Here is a 14,126-nt window from a genome sequence, read left to right as displayed (position 1 = left end):
TCATTTTGGTATTGCTTTCATTGCTGCTCTTGCCCCGAATATATGATTTCTCTCCTTCCGTTCCAGTTTGCTTTCCAAGCCCTGTCAAGACAACCAGTGCAGGCATTTATGGCCTTTCCGTTTGCTGAAATGCGATCTTTAGTAAAGCAAAGTCTGACCTCTCTCGCCTTTCAGGCCGGCGCAGCTTCCTCTTAAGGTGGCACTGGCAGTGGGCACGCAGCGGCTTTTTCGCGGAGCAGCGAGGATGCTGCTGAGTGAAAAGACAACATTTTTGCGAGGTGAACAACGCAAACTCACAGCGCACACGCACCCAAACCCGTGCCTTTGTCACATTTCCAGAGGGACTGCTGGTGCGACCCGAAATCCCACAGGAGGACGTGAGGACCATCAGTGCATCTCTGGCAAGCAAGAGATTCAAACTGCAGCACGGTCACTCTTATACATCCTTTTTCCCCCCCTTTTTTTGTTTTGTTTTAACAAATAAATACACAGATACCTCATTACTGAGGCCCAGCCTGGCACTCTGTTAACCACATGCTCGCTTTAAAAAAAAAAAAAAAAGTCCAAAAATTCTCCCATGTGAACACAAGCACTTCCACACCAATCTTTTTCCAAGTCCTGCTTATAATTAAACTCCCTGGCGTAGTATCATCGTCTTCCGAGGTCCCGTCCCAGCCTTTAACCCGGCGGCTGTCCCCATGAATTTGGCAGAGGTACGCGGTGATGAAGCTCACCATCCCAGCCGCTCGGCAGCTGCCTGCTGCTGTGCCCTGCTCTTTGAGCTGCTCCGCGTTCCCACCGAGCCTCTCCTGTGCTTCGGAAGATGCTCCATGGCTGTTGCCGGGGCAGACCGCGCTAAGGAACACGCTGCGCCATCCTCTCCGTTTCTCTCCTCTCTCCCCGAGCCAGTTTGTCTTTTCTCAACATTAATAGAAGATTTACAAGATTGCGTAGTGTGTCGAGAACGGGATCAGGAAGCACATCTGTGTGGCAGCATCCTCCCCCTCACTCTGCCTGCCCAGGCTCTCCCCTCCGATTCTCGCTTGCTTTTGGGCCTTTCATTCGTGAATTTGCAGTATTTTGACAGTTTTTGACATGAGCATCGCGAAAAGACAAAATCAGATGGACATAACGTGGGGGTACATGTAGGGTGCATGAGCTTTGCTGTAAACGTAGGCTGAAACAGCCGGTAACTCCAGCCTGGGATGATCACGTCCGAAGGAAAGCCTTGCCGCGGACAGCGTTGGCACGGAGGTTAATGCAACGCACCGATCCAGCCACAGGCTTTATCCAAGGGGTAAACTGCTTTTTCCCTCCACGCTGCAGCTCCTTAGAAATACATAGGGATAGTGCCTCCTTTCTCCCATCCTTTTTTGGCCTTATCTGTCCAGAATAGATAATATTTTAGAAAAATATATATACATTTCTACAGCAGATACAGCCTCAGCATTTGTTCCGTTTTCAGGATACCACATAACGATATTTTTTTTCTAAGGTGAAAGATTTGGAGTCCACAGCTTTGCTGAGACAGATCAGAAAAATCAAGCTAACCCCAGGCTGGAATGAACTCCCCGGCCGAAGCTCTGTAAGCCAGCACATCAAGACAGCAGGAAGTCTTGGGAGGGTGGTAAAATTAAATTTTTCCCAAGCAAAACATTTTTTATTAATTTGATAACCACCAGCGTTTTATTTTGACATTAACTAAGATTCCAATCTAGATAATGGGAAATGGCAGCTTTCTGTTAAAAGCTGAGGGATTTATTCTTTTATATATATATATATATTTTTTATAACATTCACATAGCTTAGAAGCATTTGCTCCGTTTCTGATGGAGAGTTTCACCTATAAGCAGCATACACTGGTATGTGTTTTAAAAAATATTTCCATATGCTAAAGGAATGCAAATGGTTGCCAAAGAAAGTGGCTGTTACAGCAGCAGGCTGGGGCTGTTTTTAAAGGAAAAAACTGCTGCAGAAACGAGGTATCCACAGAGGTGCACTAAAGCAACACTAACTGCAGTGACCTTGAGATGACCTAGACCTCCTCATATTACAAAAATGAAAAGGGAGTTAGAAAATCTGAGGCCAATTAGGCGCTTTTTTTTTTTTTTTTTTTTTCCTGGAGACATGATGAAATTTCCTGAAACAAAAACTTTAGCAAATTCTATAAAATACTTCTAGCTTTGGTGGAAAAATAAATTATTGCCTTTTTATCTCCTCATTCCTGAGGCGCAGAGCTGGCCCACTTCTGTTTGTGCAGATGGATTGGAGGGAAAACACCCAAAGAAGGGCCAAGTGGTGAGATTCTTGGCACGAGCAATTAAGTGTGAAGTTATTCTCAGGGCTGCCTATTTGTTATTGCAGCAGGAATCATTAAGATTATATGGAAAGATATTGTCTGGGAAAAAGTGTGAAGTAAGGATTATATGTCCTGAAACGCGATTAGCGAGCAAAGCATCGTCTGTCCTCGACGGGGTCTCTCTGGACCGGCGATACGGAGGTGGCTGCGCTCAGGTGGCTCCCAGGACGCCTGGCTTTTGGGCTGAACTTCACTTCTGAAGCACATCCATCGCCCAGGCAGAGAGGCAGGAGCCGTCACTGAAGAGAAGGCTGTCTCTTCACTGCCCTCCACTGCTTCATACTCATTCGTGTCCATCCCAGTGGATGCTCGTGGCAGCGTGCAGGTTCTAGAGGGTTCAAGGTGCTGCGGAGCATCACTCCTGTCATGTGCGGGCAGAAGCTGATCCTGGGGGAGGGTTTGGTGTTCAGCAGCTTCCCGCCGCCGCGGCAGAGGTGGGTGTGATGGCTCAGCCTCCCCTTGAACACGTCCCCCCGTGGCTCTCCCAGGGAGAGTCATGACTGCCTGGTCCGCACGGGCTGCTGGCACGGGGTCTGGACACGTGGTGGGAGGAGACCCACCTGCAGGGAGAGCTGTGCCCTCGGCTCGCAGCTGAAGACAGCTTGTCCGTTCAGGGGTTACCTCCTCCCCGAGGACACAGCCGAGGCTCCAACAGATTGTGCACCTCGTGCACCAGGACGGTGGCCCCTCCCCTGCCCCATGCCAACAGGTACCAGAGCCAAAATAGTAGGGCAGAGGAGGGCTGAAGGGTCCCTTCGCTCTTTGCTGCTGTCTCTCCACCGACTCCTGCTGACTTCCATTTCCCAAGACAGTCATGAGGAGATGGGGAGCACCAGGAGTGCCAGCTCAGCTCCACACACTAGCAATAACAGAGAGCCCAGGGACAGCATTTTCAACTCTGTGCTGTCCCATCTGTCACCAGGGCCATCACTCCAGGAGGCAGTAGATTTCTCCACCCTTCCCTTGCAACAACAGCTCACTTCTTACACCTCGCTGTCAACGTAGCTACAGCTGAGGCCCAGTGTTTGAAATGAGGTCCCAGTGATGGACAGGCTCCATGTAGGCTGTGAGCCCCACGGCCACAAAGCCAGTGTCCGCAGCAGCCCATGGTGGGCTTTGAACCTTAGGGACCTGCTGGCTGTTGTACATCCATCCCTGCTCTGGGACCACCAGGTAGGTGCCCCACAGATTAGATTTAGCTCACAAGGCAAAGGGCTGACCCCCACCAGTGACTGTCCGTTGCCTTCTCCATCCAGGAGGTACTGAGCAAGATCCGTATCGTTTTCTCTACGAAATGGGTGCAACCCGGACAGAGGAGGCATCTCCGCAAAGCAATCTTTCCCTGCCACCATCGCTTGCGACGGAGCACAAGGGTGACCTGCCGCTGTGCTGCTCTTCCCATCCCCGTGCCCCTCCGTCTCTGCAGGACATGTCCACGCTAAAACCAGTAAGCCATTTTCTCTCCTGCCCAAGGGGAAGAAGACGTTTGGGGCAACACCACCCTGGCCACTTCCCCATGCCTCTCTCCCTCACTCAGCGCAACCGCATTCAAGAGGTAAACGTTTGCAACGCTGGTGGTTTGGACTTCTCCTTTCACCGCTTGAGTCTCGTGGCATCTGCTGCGAAGCGCGACAAGGGTTTGGCGAGCTCGCCAGGGGCATGTGCCGAGATAAAGGGGTGCCTACGGGTGCTGGGGAGGAGCCGGCAGGGTGTCTTTGCCCATCGCTTGCCAAACCAACCCAGGAGGCATTTGAAGCTGGCGACGCCTGTGTGGAGAACTCCAAGCGCGTTTTCTCAACCGATTGCCCGCGACGAGCGGGCTGCAGGGTGAGGCGTGCAGGCAGACGCAGAACTCATCAGCAGATGCCGTGTTTAGACAGGAAAGACCTGCGAGATCATCAGGTTCATCTGCTGGCGAGCAGCTTCCTTGGGCTGACACCAGAAATCCCACAGACAAGAAGAACCTGCATTCCTCGGACGGGGCCGGATTACCCGAGCGCGAGGGCTGCTCCGGGTTTACAGCCGCCATCAGACTGCGGGAAAAGCGATCCGGGGAGAGAGGGTGGTCGGGCTCCAAACCTTTCCAGATGCAGCCGTAACTAAATGCCGTTCCCACAGCGCCGATGGTGCTCAGGCAAGGCAGTGGAGCAGCCTCAGGTCACTAGCCAGGAGAAGACAAAATGGGTTTATTTCTATCACTTAATCGGGCACATCCAATTGTGCTGTGCCGAGATGCATAAACCACGTTGAAAATTCTGTGGAATCTCTCTTTGGTTCAGTTGTAATTTTGACTCGCTAAATTACCACTTAGAATATTAAAAAAAAAAAAAAAAGTCTAAATGCTAGAATTAAAGGAAAATCTTCTAAGGATAAGAAATAACTATTTCAACCAGTGCTAACAGCTTTTAGCGGGCACATACCACATATTTACTGACAGCCAAAACATCCAGGGAAAGCGAGGGAGCTCAAACAACTATATCTAGAGACATCTAGATTGAAATAAGTCCTTCATCCTGCTGCAGTACCCGGACTCAGCCCCGGCTAGGTCTTCAAAGGGGGATGTTAGCTGTAGGTTTGGGTAATTACTGCTGATTTTTGTCTTCTTATGTGCTGGATTCTGGTTATATGGAAAATAAAAAGCATTTCTGCAGCAGGCACACAGCGCAACCATGAAGACACCTTCCCACAGCAGTATTTTTTCCTGGCGTGGGAGCGATTAACAACTGACCTGCATCCTGGTACTCCACAGCACAAATGCTTTGACAGCGTCCAGGGAAAAGCTGGAGCTTGGGAATGCTCCATCCCACTGCGCTCCCGAGCGGTGGCCGGTGGGATGAGGGGTGCGACACGGCGCAGGGCGGCCATAAAACCTGCCACTGACACAGAGCATGGCATTCGCTCGGCGGGCTGGGCCCGGGTCACAAGAAAAAAACCAACATCAATCCACCACAGAGCAACCAAAAGGCAATTTCAGCATCCCCCAGGGTGGGGCGTAACCTGCGCCGATGGTCACAGCCTGTCCCAGCGGTGCTGCGAGCGATGCAGCCGGTGTCTGGTGCATGGCTCTGCTTCTCTCCACCTCTCCCAGCAGAGCAGCGCATCCCAGGGAGGGCTGCCTCCCTGTAGAGGTTGGTTCTGGCTTGGGATTTTTAGGAAAAACACGGTTGGGGTGAGGTGGAGAAGAGGATCTTTCCGGAATTTATTTTTTGCATGATACCTATGCTCTTTCTTTAGGAGAAGTTGTCGCTGAGGCTTGCTGCGGCACTCAGGAAGGTAGAGCGGTGTCTACCATGTCTACCTGGAGTGCTGTGTCCAGCTCTGGAGCCCTCAGCACAAGAAGGACATGGACCTGTTGGAGCGGGGCCAGAGGAGGCCACAAAGATGATCCGAGGGCTGGAGCCCCTCTGCTGTGGGGACAGGCTGAGAGAGCTGGGGGGGTTCAGCCTGGAGAAGAGAAGGCTCCAGGGAGACCTTGGAGCCCCTTCCAGGCCCTGAAGGGGCTCCAGGAAAGCAGGGGAGGGGCTGTTTGCAAGGGCATGTAGCGACAGGCCGAGGGGCAATGGTTTAAACTAGAGCAGGGCAGGGTGAGATCAGACATGAGGAAGAACTTCTTTCCACTGAGGGTGGTGAGACACTGGCCCAGGTTGCCCAGAGAGGGGGTGGGGGCCCCATCCCTGGAGACATCCAAGGCCAGGCTGGATGAGGCTCTGAGCAACCTGATCTAGTTGAAGATGTCCCTGCTGACTGCAGGGGGTTGGGCTAGACGGCCTTTAGAGGTCCCTTCCAACCCAACACATTCTAGGATACTATGTCCCTCCACTCCTGGCATCCCCGCGGCTCTCGGCGCAGCGCAGAGGGAGGTCCGTGTCCTGCACGGAGGTGCTCTGCCCATCCCCACTGCCAGCGACGCCGTGCTGTTTAACTCGGGCTGGAACCTTCTGGCTGTCAGAAACCCATAGCCCAGAACGTCACGCACCTTGAAAATAAGGACTGAGGCCTTGATCTTGATCCAATGGGATATTGTGGTTGCTGCTGTCAAAATACAGATGCCGAGGGCATGAATCTGGACTTCTCTCTCTTGGAAAAGCGCCGGGAACTCAGTGCTGTAACTCGCTCTCCAGGTGAAGCAGGCGGCTCCCGTGGGAAACTCAGTGTCCCTCAGGACTAGGCTCCAATGGGCAGCACGAGGAGTTGCATGAAGGCGCTGGCCCCGCCGGCCCCGGGGTTTCCTTCCAGCTCGGAGATTCGCATTCTCTCGACAGCTTTCGTTTGTTTGGGGTTTGGCTTTTTTTTTTTTCGTTTGTTGTTTTTTTACAAAATACACCCTAATTTCACCAGCCATATTAGAGAATCATAGAATCATAGAATCATAGGGTTGGAAGGGACCTCTGGAGATCATCTAGTCCAACCCCCAATTGAAACAAATTTCCCATAAGTTAACTTCCTTAGCAACAGATTAATTTCAATAAAGCTATTAAAAAACAACGAGGGGAAAAAAAACAACCCAGAAGATACCATTTTGAATCTTTTTTGTGACGATTTGTCCCTATTTCTCTTCACCTGCAGGATGCAAGTGAGCACCGCACAGCAAGGGTCAGGCAGCAACTGGAGGAGCATCTCCCCATGGACGCAGGTAAGATGGAGCCCGGGCCAACAGATCGGCTTCTCCGGCTGCGAGCCAGGTGACCGGCACGGCACGCGTCAGCCCTTTCCCAGAGAAGGCGACAGACATCCCGGAGACAAATCCCTCCAAAGCTCCCAGTCCAAGCCCCAGCGGCTGCTGCTGGGGGTGGTGGCCGCAGGGATCCACGCTGCTGAGAGCGGGAGAGAACAAGGAACTGCATCACAAAACTCCACGTGGGGCTTCTTAAACAGACTGTTCTGTCATTAAAAAACACGGTGTAAGCGTCCACAGCAGCTTCTTACCCACCTCTTGTGAATAGCAGCTCACTTATTCAAAAAATAAACGAGTACACGCGCTCCTGAAACCTTACGGGACTGAATTGCTCATGAAACCCTACGAGACTGAATTGCCCCAGCCTTTTTTCCTTTGCTTTTTTATCACGAACACACACATATCCTTCAAAAACGCTCCCGTTTGCAAGATTTAATGAACTGGCACAAGGGACTGCTCATCGATTTCCACATCGGAGCAGCCATGCCTCCCCACCGAGAGCTGGGGGAAGCCGGCGGCCAGCCCCCTTTGGGACCTGCCAAGCTCCCGCTACTGTTTAAAAGAGCTGCTGCTCAGAGCGCCCCAAAACCCTGAGCCTGAGGAGACTCCGTCCTAGGACCGACCACCAGCGGGGCTGGGCGCTGTGCATCCCACAGCTCCATACCTGCTTTCCAGAGGTGCTCTACACCCTCACGTTTCAAAGGAGAAACGCAAGGACGCGAGGTGAGTGTTCTTAATTAAACATGAAGAAGGTAAATCTGGTGGCAGAAGGAGAGATAACCCTGGAAAACACCCCACAGCCGAGCACAACGCTCCTCTTCTTCGTTTGCAACTCTTTGCTATAGCACGACTCAGGAGTTATCCCCAGATCAGGGGTGCAGCAGGTGCCTCAGTTTACCTCTGGTCTCCTCTCTTCAAGGCAGAGATTTGGCTATGGAGGAGGCACCTTTCCTTTCAGCGGAGGCTTTGCTGGAGGGATGCGCCAGCTCCGGGGCAGCCTTTGCTACCGAGGTGGCTCCATGGGCAGCCCGTGGTCCCCTCCGGCCTCTTTGCCCATCACCTTCCTCTTTTGCCAAAGCCCCCGGTCCCCAGCTCAGCCGCTCTCTGACATGGAAGTGCCAGCCCGTCTCGGTGGAAGACTTACAGGAAAAAAAAAGCAAGCTTTTCTTCCGAGCACGACGTGTTCGGAAATTAAAAGTAAAACCTTCAAAGGGCTCCTTCAAAGGCAGGGGGTGGGGGGGGAAGAGGAAAAGAAAATACAAAATTTTTCGACTGTGGAAAAAAAAGTAGTCAAGAGATACAAATGCATCTCGCTTTGTTTGCACTGGCCTGTGCCAAGGAAAAGATGAAATTGCGATTCTTTAAATCGTTCAGGCAAGGAAAGCTGTTTCTACTTCAGCCCAAGACCCGTCTTGGCTGATAGAAAGGGGCCACAGACGAAAAGGGGCCACAGACGAAAAGGGGCCACCGCACCGGGGTTGCCTCAACCCCCCAGGGCAGCTCCTGGCCGGGGCAGCCCTTCCCGCACCCACACGTCTCACACGCGTGTGCCAGAGCTGAGCGACAGCCACCTGCCCGGTGCACCCGTAAACACGCCCCAGGAACGTGTCGCAGCTTGTTCTCCACGTCCAGAGGGAAAATGTCTCCCCGGAGCAGGCGCTCATCCCCATCCCTCTTCTCCTCCTGTTGGCACGCGCCGCCGCTGCTGTTTGTGGAGCCGTTCCAGCAAGTACCAAGAATAAACCTCCAAAAATATACACCCCTCGCGCTTCTCCAGAAGGGAAAGTTGCTGTTTCTGACCCTCCCGGGTGCTTCCGACCTGCGCAAGCAGCGGCTCTGCGTTGCAGCCGAGCAGCTCTTGGAAGGGGAGAGCAGCAGCTGCCGCAGGGGTGAAGGAGCTCAGAAAGACAGAGGGAAACCCCGGCCCGTGGGGACAAAAGGGACGTCCCTTGGAAAAGTGACAGGAAAGCTCCCGCTAAGGGGCCAGGACAAGATGGCCCCTGACACGACCGACGGCCCCGCGCAGCCAGCAGGGAGCACCCACGCTTGGAAAGCGGCTCAAAGCTTGGGGACACCAAAGCCTTTGCTGGACCAGAGAGCTGCAAACCAGCCGGTCGCAGGTCCTGGTCCCCTGTGGCCTCCTGAGCACGTCATGAGTGTGCAAGGACCCAGCACAGCCTTCCCGTTGCCATCCCCTGGCCTGTTTAGGTCCTAGTTACCAGCCAACAGCCACACACTGCCCCAGCCGTGAGGCGGCTGAGGGTGAAACAACGTTTTGCCCCCAGTAGGCCTGGTTTGTGGGCATGGGTAGGAGGGGACACGTGCTGCCACCTCCTTCCCCTTCCCCGGCACGCTGCTGGCCCTGAGCACCTCCCGGATTGCTCCCACCCACTCCCCGGAACAGTTTCTCAAGCTCTCCTCACGCGGCCTGTGCAAGTGACAGATCCGAGATTCCCTCCTAGGAGCGGGGCCACGTTGAGCCGTGGCTCTGGGAGGACGCCCGCCGCATCCCCCCGCTGCTCCCCAAGCCCCCTGTGCCGCTCGCTGGGGCTCCAGCGCCACATCCTTTTAGTCCGTCACCTTGCCGTGTTCTTGTCTCTGTCATTAAGAAGGGAGCACCCAATGGCACACAGCCTCTGCACGGCGTGGCCGGCGCGGGGGGTTTGGAGGTGCAGAGCCCCAGCAGAGCCAGGGAATCCCTAAATGACACCCTGCAGCCCGAGCCTCCTCCCCACCGCCCCCAGCGGCTTCGAGGGAGGCACAGACTCGGGTGCGGGGGCACCGGTGCTCGGTGCCCTTCCCCGACAGCAGCAGGGCCATCGCGGCAGCGGGGAAGGGACGAGTCCCCAGCACCATCCCGGGCAGGTGGGAAGGGTTTTCTGCAGCAGATGTTGGGCCGGACGCAGAGCGCCCACAGCGCCCAGCCTCCATCGCTGCAAACCGCACCGTGAAACCTCAAAAACCCCCAGACTGGCCTCAAACTCAGCAGCGGCCTCGCACAGCAGCAGGGAGGAGCGGGAGCACGTCGTTCCCCACGCTCAGTTCCCGCTCGGCCTTCCCGAGGGAAGGTCACCCTGAGCACCTCTGTCCCCACGGCCTCCCCCGCGCTGCTGCCCTCACCCGCGCCAGCCCCCGGGCTCTGAAAGTCGCAGCCCCTCCGACCTAGGGGGAGGACTTCAACCAGCGAAACGGTGCATGCGTGAGCTCGAAAAATAGAAATAAGTAAGAAAAGAGCCACCAAAGCCCCGCCTGGGCAGCCTGCGGTTACAGCCACGTTTGAAGCACGTTGCGCCTGCAGACGGGAGGGCTCCACGGGAGCTGCTGGAAGTTTGCTCTACCCTGCCCCAAATCGTTCTGCTCTCACCAGGGCACTTCCAGCCCCAAAGGCTCGTCCCGGCTCCCCCGAAGGGCAGAGGGAGAAGATCTGCTGGTGCTTCTGCCACGGGAAGGTTCTGCAGTGCGCCCTGCACGCGTGTCCGCACGCTTTGCTGTCAAGCTTCGGGGAAGAAAGGCCGAAAGGTCATTCCAGGTCCTTCCTTAATTCAGCCTGTGAGCAGACAGACCCTTCAAAATGGTTGTTCGTAGTTGGGCGAGTGCTTCCGGCGTCACCTCGCTGCTGACAATCAACTCCTGCTCTGTTAGGAGTGGCATTTGTACAGCCGGTACCGACGGCACTGAGGTAACCGGGAGCAAAACCTCTGGGCAGGGGAGAAAGGCGGCACCGGCGGACACTGGGCTGAGCTCCCGGGGTGTGCGGCCCCCGGTGAAGGGGGCAGGGGCGCAGAGCTTGGCCAACGGGTGACCCTGCAGGAAACCATTAGCTGTAAACAGTATTTTTAAGAAAATATTTAGCTAGCCAAACTCTGTTAGGAGTTACGAGAGTCCTTGCGCCACTCAGGACAAGGCTGTACCTCGCACCTCACCGTCAAGGCGAGACGGAGCCGCGTCAAATGACGGCTCCCCCCATTTCACCTTTTGTGCTCTGAAACCGGTTGGGCCGGGCGACCCCGTTCATTCCACCCCAGCCACAGTTCCACCAGACGCCTCCTCCTTGGCCAGTGCGTCTGTATAATTTTCATCCGGGTGCCGAAGCCGAGCCAGGTATTCCCCAGTTTCCGGGTGACCCCTTACCTGAGAGAGAGATTTTACAGCACTTCTCTTAACACACCTAACGGCAATGCACACTTTAATAACGCAAATTACGATAACGATCAACGTTTGCAACGAGTTAGTTATCCACCCAGTAAATACCCATCCTGTTTTACCAAAAATGTTTCCCAACCGAGCGTCCTTTATTTGGTCCTGCAGCTCATGTGTCGTTTCTTCATCTTCTGGAGGTTTTCCCGAAGACTTACCTGTTAGGAGCGGGCAGCTTCAGGAGCCATCCGTACGCACACAGCCGGGAAGATCCGTCCCAGAAACAACGTGTTACCGCCCTCCAGCTCCCGTGAGGAACCGCAAAGGCGCTGGACCAGGCCTGTAACCTTCACACCAGATGAAAAGCTCCCAGTTCCAGCCTAGCGGAGAGGTTTGGTGTCCGTCCAGCCACAGGATGGGGCTGGGCAGCCTCTGAGCCGGACACGAGCAGATCCCTGAACCCCCATTCCCTGGAACTGCTGCCCCCCGTCCCGGCAGGAGACCTGGCACCATCAGCCTCGCAGAAATACGGCTGGGCACAGACAGGAGAGGAAAGCGAGGTGCTCCTCCCCGTCCCAGCGCTCCCTGGGCCCGTCTCTGCAAGGTTCCCATCACCCTCCTTTCCCACAGCCCGGCAGTCCCGCGCTCGCGTCCCCCCTCGGGCCTTCTCCTTCTCACGGCTGGCTCAGGAAAAAATGAAAAAAAAAAATGCTTCTGGAAACGGTGAGAAGCGGAGGGAAATGAAGAGCAGCCGTCCGGGAAGGAAAAAACCCTCTGCAGCGGAGGAGAAGTTCAAAGTGAAGCAAAAGCTCAGCCCCGGCGTGCTCAGCTCTGCGCCGCCGAGGAGGAAGCCCCGGGCTGGACAGTTTGTAACGTGGGGCCTAAACATCTGCTGAGCCCGCGAACACCCAACCGGCTGCTCTCCCTCCCACCGCCTCCTTCAATCACACCTCCCACTGATTAAGTGCATTTGGACCCAATTAAGCTCATCACCACGGCTCCATCCTCGACAGCCGGCCCAGGCTGGGCCGCAGCCCATTGCAGAGGCGCCTTCCTCCCTCGGCAGGTGGCCGTGGGGCTGGTACCTCGCACGCTGGAAGAGCCGAGGGCGAGTTCCCTGCAGGTGCTGACAGGCCATAGCCACCCGTCCCGGCAGCCGCCGCCTCGGGGTGACGGACGAGGTGGAGAACCGCGCTCCGGAGGGAAAACCAGAGCCGGGAGTCACCGACACCAAACCTTCTTGCCAGGGAGTCACCGCTCGAGCACAACAGCCCGCTGCAGCGCATCTTCAGACAGAAACCTCACAGAAAGTAATTTGTCGCTCCCTGTTGAGCGCTCGTCCCCTCCGATCCTCTTGCCAAAGGATGCCCGCGGCCGTGCCGCAGCAGGGAAGCCCGCTGCTGCCCAGAGAAACTAGCACAGACCGGGACAATTCCCGATAAAAGCATCGCTCCCCCCAGCACTGCCGGGCCTCGCACCCCCTTCCCCTCGTTCCTAAGCGCAAACCCTTGCCCAAAAGCGGTCACCAGGAGCCACCAGCAGCCAGGACCCACAGCAGCCCGGGGTCCCCCCCAGCCCACCCTGCGGCGAGTGGCCAGTGCGACCTCAAGCCCCGCAGCCCGGGAACGCCCCGCGGCCTCTCCTTAACCAGGGCCAGATGGTCCCGGACCCCTCCTCGCCCGCCGCCATCGGGCCAGCCCGTCCCTCCCGGCCTTTGCCAAGGTGGGGGGGAAGAGCCAACAAGGGGTCCCAGACCACAGCGGGCTGGGTGGGAGCACCCCGCCGAGGTGCCTCCACAGCTCCACAGCGAAGTTCTCCGGTGGGAATTAACCGAGGACTGTTAAATAGCCGACAACTGCAAGGGGGGGGGGAAAAAAAACAAAACAAAAACCACCAACAAAACGACCAAAACCAAAGGCCACCCAGGTAAGACGGAATTTTAAAAGTTTTGACCTCAAAGTTTACACTCCAGATTTAAGCAGGCAGATCACAGAGCTTTTACGGCTTAATTTGGGTAACGAGATTCGGCAGGACGTTCACAACCCCTTTAAAGAGTTCAGTGAGGCTTCGCGTTTTCCAACGCGCTTCCAGCAGAAATTACACGGGATTTTAACTTCCTTTCCCTCTCCCTGACGCGCAGCTACAAACGGAGCGGCAGCAACGTCCCTTGGAAAACCACTATCCAGCCTCGGAGCGGGCCGGGAAGAATAAAAAGTAATCTACGTGAGAGAGAAATCTCGAAGACTGGATTTTTGCCAATACTTAGCCAGAACTTTGTTCACATTCTCAGCACGCTTTACAGCACCTTTAAAAACATTTCGGGTCAGTGGTTCCAACGTGCACCGTACCAAAAATATCACTTTGAAGAGAAGATCCCTGTGAGCCCCACGGTTGGCACCCAAAGGCGGCTCGAGCAGGGCAGAGAGGCCGGAGCGTGATGATTTAACAAGATTTTGTCACACACACACACCCCCCCACACACACACACTGCCCTCGTACCTGGACCTCGGGAAGCCACCAAGCTCCTGGCCAGTCCCTGCGCCGACGGCGTCGTCTGCACGAGCAACCGCTCGTGGCCTGACCCTTCAGAAACGAACCGGAGCAACTCATCGACCTCGCGGCGGCAGCGGCCTCTGAAATTGTTTAAAAGCGAACTGAACTCACGAATCAAACTCCTGACAGAAGACCAGGGGACGGAGGGCAAAGAGGAGAACTTGGAATCGCTCCTTCTCGCCCGCCGCTGCACGGTAGCTAAAGAAAAACCAAGAAAAAGTTTTTCTTGAGGCAGAGCTCCCACTGGCGGATCCCTTAAGGGCTCAGGGCACGAACACACGTTGCTTCAGCAGCCAAAGAAACGGTAAAATTTCAAACGCTCTGTCTGCGTTCTTGATAAAGCCAGAGAAAATTCTTCTCGTGATGCTCCTGCAGCGCTGCAGCAACGCTCCTCTGCGACGG

Source organism: Larus michahellis, chromosome 11 (assembly GCF_964199755.1).
Source record: "Larus michahellis chromosome 11, bLarMic1.1, whole genome shotgun sequence".
Lineage (NCBI taxonomy): Eukaryota > Metazoa > Chordata > Aves > Charadriiformes > Laridae > Larus > Larus michahellis.
This window is presented reverse-complemented; position numbering follows the sequence as displayed.